The sequence below is a fragment of the Amblyraja radiata genome, chromosome 37 (genome assembly GCF_010909765.2).
Source record: "Amblyraja radiata isolate CabotCenter1 chromosome 37, sAmbRad1.1.pri, whole genome shotgun sequence".
NCBI lineage: Eukaryota > Metazoa > Chordata > Chondrichthyes > Rajiformes > Rajidae > Amblyraja > Amblyraja radiata.
Genome location: NC_045992.1, coordinates 20877646 through 20885354, shown reverse-complemented (window position 1 = coordinate 20885354; position 7709 = coordinate 20877646).

The window sequence follows — 7709 nt, the reverse complement described above, 5'->3', positions numbered from 1 at the left end:
CAATTCGCAAACAACTCCGTATTTGATGGTTACAATGTTAATCATTACTGCATTTTGCAAAACAGTCCTGCACTGTATTTAAAGGATTAGTTCACAAACACTATTCCGTCCTCGTCGCCAATTTCCTAATATTTCAATGAAGAATCAGACATACACACTGGTTGCCTGGATCACGAGAGAGAGACTTATTTCCCAGCATTCCCTGCTTTATTATACACCAACTGATTAACATACACATGAATATGTAAGAACACATTACATCAGAGCGCCTTGGTCTGACCACTTCATTAGCTTTAGCCAACGATCATTCAGGTGACAGTCAGTTTGCAGGGCCGAACTTCACTGCTTTAGTTGAATCGATGATCAATTGGGGATTTTGTGTTGGCTTCTTGTAGAATGCGACTATGTACCAGAGATAAGAACCAGTTGGATAAAACATTGCACACCTGTTTTCGATGTTTCTCCTTGGAATGATTACGCACGCTAACTATCATTTTATTTATTCCTCCATTATATGCAGTGAGTGTTTTAATATCCTTCCGAAATATTTGCGATATATGTCCCCAACCTTGCTGATTGTCCCTGCATCTTGAAATCCCAAGACTGCCACTCTCAGTACCCTGTCTCTCAGCTGTTTTCATTGTTTGTTAAGTGCTGCTCTAGGTATTCATTGTGGCTATGCCGACTGCAAATCCTCTTCGAGTTCTACATTTACCCATTCCCCAGTAACTGGTCCCTTAACAAATATTTTAATGAGTCCCTTGTGGGTGTGGAACACCATTCCCGAATGTTCAACCCCGTAAGGTTAAACATAACCTGCATGTGGCGGAAAATTGCACTACTTCTACTGTATATATAGAGGGAGTTAGATGTGGCCCTAGTGGCTAAAGGGATCAGGGGGTATGGAGAGAAGGCAGGTACTGGACACTGAGTTGGATGATCAGCCATGATCATATTGAATCGCGGTGCAGGCTCGAAGGGCCGAATGGCCTACTCATTCACCTATGTTCTATGTTTCTATGTTTCTATTCATGGTTCGGGCTCTCGGCAGTGTTTGTACGAGGCAAGTGAGTTAAACACCCATTTTACTAAAGATCAATGTTGATCGCCACATATTGCAGTAATCTGTTTTCGGTTCCCACTTCGATGCATAATAAACTGCATTTGTTTTTTCCCTTTTGATCTCCGGAGCCAACCCCCAATACTACAATCCCAAAATGCTTAGGTAATATGTTCCCCTTAACACTGCACCATTTGTCCGATCATTAGTGTAGCAAACATTTGTACAGTCGATGGTATTTCGATTATCATTTATATTCTATTCAATTAACAATTTTTATTTTCTTCCAATTAGGAATTCTGATGATTAAATGTGGTCTCGTTTGAGCGCGCATAATGGTCTCACCCATCCGGGCTGGAGACAAGCCCATTCCGGGAGAAATTTAACCTTCAACTTTCGTCATATTAGCTTCAATGCCTTCATTTTTTCGCAGTCTGTGATCATTTACCGATGAATTACCCCATTCATAAGTTCAGACAATGTTTCTTGTTAACACCCGGATGCACCTGAAAACGTTAACTCTTCCGTTAGAAACGTTGGCTCCTCCGTTTACCTCCTCCTTTTGGCTGGTCCAATACTCGCCCTGTCATCTGCACAATACTCGCCCTGTCATCTGCACAAACTATGGTAAACCTTTTCTTCCACCTGGGGTTGCTCAGAACATCAGAATGGCTGGAGCATATTAATCCATCCCTGTCCATTCTCGGTCAAGCTTTCTGTCAGACTGTTCATTCGTGTCTTGTTCATTTGCCCCCACCCCCCATTCTACAATGTGAAAGCGCCAGTATAGACGTTGTAGGCTGAAGGGAATGGTTTACAGAGAGCAAGTATGGACATTGTGGGCCGGTGGATTCTTGGCGTGGCAGCTCGGTCACTCAAGCCTAGTGTGCTGGCAGCTCACTCACTCACGGCTGGTTGGCTGGCAATTAAGTAACAGCTATTCTTTGAAATTCCATTTCAACCAGGGTGCAAGGCCACACAATTCAAATGCAGTTTCCCACCACTTCAAGCAGGGTTCAAGGCCATCAAATTCAAGTGCAGTTTCATAGCACTTCAAGCAGGGTTCTATGCATAGAAACATAGAAACATAGAAAATATGTGCAGGAGTAGGCCATCCAACTCAGTATCATGTACCTTCCTTCCCTCCATACCTCCTGATTCCTTTAGCCACAAGGGCCACATCTAACTCCCTCTTAAATATAGCCAATGAACTGGCCTCAGAACTACCTTCTGTGGCAGAGATTTCCAGAGATTCACCACTCTCTGTGTGAAAAATGTTTTCCTCATCTAGGTCCTAAAAGATTTCCCCTGTATCCTTAAACTGTGACCCCTTGTTCTGGACTTCCCCCAACATCGGGAACAATCTTCCTGCATCTAGCCTGTCCAACCACTTAAGAATTGTGAAAGTTTCTATAATATCCCCCTTCAATCTTCTAAATTCTAGCGAGAACAAACGGAGTCTATCCAGTCTTTCTTCATATGAAAGTCCTGACATCCCAGGAATCAGTCTGGGTAACTTTCTCTGTACTCCCTCTATGGCAAACATGTCTTTCCTCAGATTAGGAGACCACAACCGTACGCAATACTCCAGGTGTGGTCTCACCAAGACCCTGTACAACAGCAGTAGAACCTCCTTGCTCCTATACTCAAATCCTTTTGCTATTAATGCTAACATACCATTCGCTTGCTTCACTGCCTACTGCACCTGCATGCTTACTTTTAATGACTGGTGTAACATGACCCCCAGGTCATTACTTTTAATGACTGGTGTAACATGACCCCCAGGTCTTGTAGCATCTCCCCTTTTCCTAATCGGCCACCATTCAGATAATAGTCTACTTTCCTGTTTTTGCCACCAAAGTGGATAACCTCACATTTATCCACATTATACTGCATCTGCCATGCATTTTCCCACTCACCCAGCCTATCCAAGTAACCTTGCAGCCTCCTAGCATCCTCCTCACAGCTAACACTGGCCCCCCAGCTTCGTGTCATCCGCAAACTTGGAGAGGATGCATTCAATTCCCTCGTCCAAATCATTAATATATATTGTAAATAGCTGGGGTCCCAGCACTGAGCCTTGCGGTACCCCACAGTCACTGCCTGCCATTGTGAAAATAATCCGTTTACTCCTACTCTTTGCTTCCTGCCTTCCAGCCAGTTCTCTATCCACATCAACATTGAACCCCCAATACCGAGTGCTTTAAATGTGTATACTAATCTCTTATGTGGGACCTTGTCGAAAGCCTTCTGAAAGTCCAGATATAACACATCCACTGGTTCTCCCTTATCCAATCTACTAGTTACATTCCCGAAAAATTATATAAGATTCGTCAGACATGATTTACCTTTCATAAATCCATGCTGACTGTGATGTATGTAATATAAATTGTGTTACCTGCCTCCAAGTTAAAGGGGGAGAAGTGTTAGGTATGTGATAATTAGCATATGTAATTCGTGTCTTGTGATATGGTGTGCAAGTACGCATGTGCAGGGGGGAGACTCAAGGTGGCGTCCTGCTGTAAAGATGCTTGTATGATGATTCCCGTAACCGAGCCTTTATTCAAGTGTTCTAAGCATCCAAATACACAACAATTGGCGACGAGGATAAAAGAACGAAGATAAAAACAAGGCCAGAAAGAAGAATCGAAAACAAGTTTGAAAATAGAAGTGTATTTGGAAACAAAGTGGAACAGCACCAAGCCAAATGGTTTTGAATTGGCGCCAAAAATAAAAAAAGTGGGAACGGGAAGCAATAGCTCAGGGAAGAGCTTGGAAAACAAGGTGTCAGCTTACCTGGAATGTATCCAGGGTTGTGCAGCCCACGGCCAGCCCCAGTAGCAGCCACAGACGACGGGCGATGGCCTAGTACCGTGTAGGCCACTGACAGTTCCAGAAACCCACCGACAGAGGCTGAGTCTTCAGCCCAACCGGGAACAGTCAGCTCGGTGGGGGAAGAAAGCTGAGAAAGCTGAGAGGCACAGTCCCGACGCTTGAACCAGCGGGGAACAGCAGCAGAAAAGAGCAGCGACTCACCTTCTTCTTCCGCATGGTGACCATGGGAGCCAGCGACGAGCCGTGCAGCGGGTCCATTAGCGGTCAGGAGGGCTGTGGAATCAGCGGGCAGGCAAGTCGGTGGAGCAGCGGTGGAGAGGAAGGTCATCAGGTCAACAGACAAGCAAGCAGCAACAGCCAGCCCGGGAAGCCAGCAAAAGCCAGCCGGGAGGGCCAGCCGGTGGAGAAAGCGAGAGCCAGCGGAGGCAACAGCAACAGCTGAGCCAGTAGCAGCATCGGAGGTCCGGAGTGACCAGTGGTGCTTAAGTGTAACAGTGAAGGCCGGGGGGGGAGCCAGCAAAAGCAGCAGTGGAAGTCCGGTGAAGCCAACAGCAAAAGTACCGGTGGGGACAGCTCGAGAGGTCGAGAATGCACCCGAGTCCACAGCAAAGATACTAGAGTATCTTTGGTCCACAGGCCGCAGCTGGAGCAGTGAAATCCTTCACAATAAAACTGTAATGGATTGTCACAGTAAAAACAGGACAGTTGGATGTGTAATTTTTTGGACTGTTATCAATAATTTAAGTAAATCTATGTGCATTGGAAGAATGTGTTTAAAATGTTCTAGTTGCTATTAACAGGAAATGTGGGTGAATAGTATAAATCTATTATTATAAGATTAAGTAAGAGACAGCGATTGTTGCTAAAGCTAATTAATACTGAACTGTGTTATCCAGGGCAGAAGCCAGTGTTTTGGCTGTACAGGAGATATATGTTTTCTTATGTTGAGACAAGCGGTGTTTTGTCTGTACACGAGCACCTGAATAGGGCACCTGGATAGCAATGGCTATTCAATGGATAGGAAAACGGCACCAGTTAGATTCTGGGTGCAATTTTGAGAAATGGACTGAAGTCTTGGAGGCTATCACTGCAGAGGAGAAGAACAGAGCATGGTTCGTATCAGGCTTAGGAAGAGATAATTATCACACCTTCCGTACGTTACTGCTGCCAGCAGCGCCCACGGATGAAATCTATGAGGAGTGTAAGGAGGTATTAATGGTTCATTTCTCGCCAAAACCTCCAAGGGCACCCAGAGGCAAGGAGCCTGAACTAAAGATGGCAGGGAGTCCCTCAAAGGACAAATGTCAAGTGCAAGAGGACCAAGGTCAAGTGCAAGAGCACCAAGGTCAAATGCAAAAGGACCAAGGTCAAATGCAAAAGGACAAAGGTCAAGTGCAAAGGGACCAAGGTCAAGTGCAAAGGGACAGATGTCAAGCGCAGAATGGCAAAGGTCAAGTGCAAAGGGACCAAGGTCAAGTGCAAAGGGACAGATGTCAAGCGCAGAATGGCAAAGGTCAAGTGCAAAAGGACAACGGTCAAGTGCAAAAGGACAAAGGTCAAGTGTAAAAGGACAAAGGTCAAGTGCAAAAGGACAAAGGTCAAGTGCAAAGGAACAAAGGTCAAGTGCAAAGGGACAAAGGTCAAGTGCAAAAGGACAACGGTCAAGTGCGAAGGGACCAAGGTCAAGTGCAAAGGGACACAAGTCAAGTCATTAGAAACGGGAATAGTGCCGGAGGATTGGCGTACTGCGCATGTTGTTCCATTGTTTAAAAAGGGGTCTAAGAGTAAACCTAGCAATTATATACCTGTTAGTTTGACGTCAGTGGTGGGCAAATTAATGGAAAGAATACTTAGAGATAATATATATAAGCATCTGGATAAACAGGGTCTGATTAGGAACAGTCAACATGGATTTGTGCCTGGAAGGTCATGTTTAACTAATCTTCTTCTTGAATTTTTTGAAGATGTTACTCTGGAAATTGATGAGGGTAAAGCAGTGGATGTTGTGTATATGGACTTCAGTAAGGCCTTTGACAAGGTTCCTCATGGAAGGTTGGTTAAGAAGGTTCAATGGTTGGGTATTAATGGTGGAGTAGCAAGATGGATTCAACAGTGGCTGAATGGGAGATGCCAGAGAGTAATGGTGGATGGTTGTTTGTCAGGTTGGAGGCCAGTGACGAGTGGGGTGCCACAGGGTTCTGTGTTGGGTCCACTGTTGTTTGTCATGCACATCAATTATCTGGACGATGGTGTGGTAAATTGGATTAGTAAGTATGCAGATGATACTAAGATAGGTGGGGTTGCGGGTAATGAAGTAGAGTTTCAAAGTCTACAGAGAGATGTATGCCAGTTGGAAGAGTGGGCTGATAGATGGCAGATGGAGTTTAATGCTGATAAGTGTGAGGTGCTACATCTTGGCAGGACAAATCAAAATAGGACGTACATGGTAAATGGTAGGGAATTGAAGAATGTAGGTGAACAGAGGGATCTGGGAATAACTGTGCACAGTTCCCTGAAAGTGGAATCTCATGTAGATAGGGTGGTAAAGAAATATTTTGGTGTGCTGGCCTTTATAAATCAGAGCATTGAGTATAGAAGTTGGGATGTAATGTTAAATTTGTACAGGGCATTGGTGAGGCCAATTCTGGAGTATGGTGTACAATTTTGATCGCCTAATTATAGGAAGGATGTCAACAAAATAGAGAGAGTACAGAGGAGATTTACTAGAATGTTGCCTGGGTTTCAGCAGCTAAGTTACAGAGAAAGGTTGAACAAGTTAGGGCTTTATTCTTTGGAGCGCAGAAGGTTAAGGGGGGACTTGATAGAGGTTTTTAAAATGATGAGAGGGATAGACAGAGTTGACGTGGAAAAGCTTTTCCCACTGAGAGTAGGGAAGATTCAAACAAGGGGACATGACTTGAGAATTAAGGGACTGAAGTTTAGGGGTAACATGAGGGGGAACTTCTTTACTCAGAGAGTGGTAGCTGTGTGGAATGAGCTTCCAGTGAAGGTGGTGGAGGCAGGTTCGTTTTTATCATTTAAAAATAAATTGGATAGTTATATGGATGGGAAAGGAATGGAGGGTTATGGTCTGAGCGCAGGTATATGGGACTAGGAGAGATTATGTGTTCGGCACGGACTAGAAGGGTCGAGATGGCCTGTTTCCGTGCTGTAATTGTTATATGGTTATATGGTTATAAGTACCAAGTGACGAAGGTCAAGTGCAGAGGGAAAAGGCCAAAGGGAAAAGGCAAAGGAAAATAAGTCAAAGGCAAAGGGAAATTGCCATCCAAAGGGCAACCCTAGCTATTCAAGCTGTATTCAGGGGTATGAAGGTACGGAGAGAGAACCGGAACAAACAGAAGGCAGCAACGGTAATACAAGCAGCATTTAGAATGCATAGAGTATACCGTCAATACAAGGCAATGAGAAGGGCAGCAATAATAATGCAAACCATTATAGGGCACAGCTTGAAATGGTAAGTGATTGCAAAACTTACATGAAGGTACGCAGCAGTGTTGTACTGCTTCAGGCAGCCTGCCGTGGCATGCTTGTTCGGATGCAATTACGGGGCATGCACAAATCTGCCAAGCATATACAGACTTATTATCAGATGCCTAAACAGCGTCAGTATTTTAAGAAACTACGCTGGTCTGCCATTGCTGTACAGAAACGAAACCGAGCATGCCAGATAAGAGATGTCCAAGTGAGACAGTATAACCGTTTGAGAAAATCAGTGATTTGCATTCAGGCCTTATACCGCGGGATCAAAGCCAGAGTATTGGTTGGGAAAATCAAGGCAGCACGCCGTATT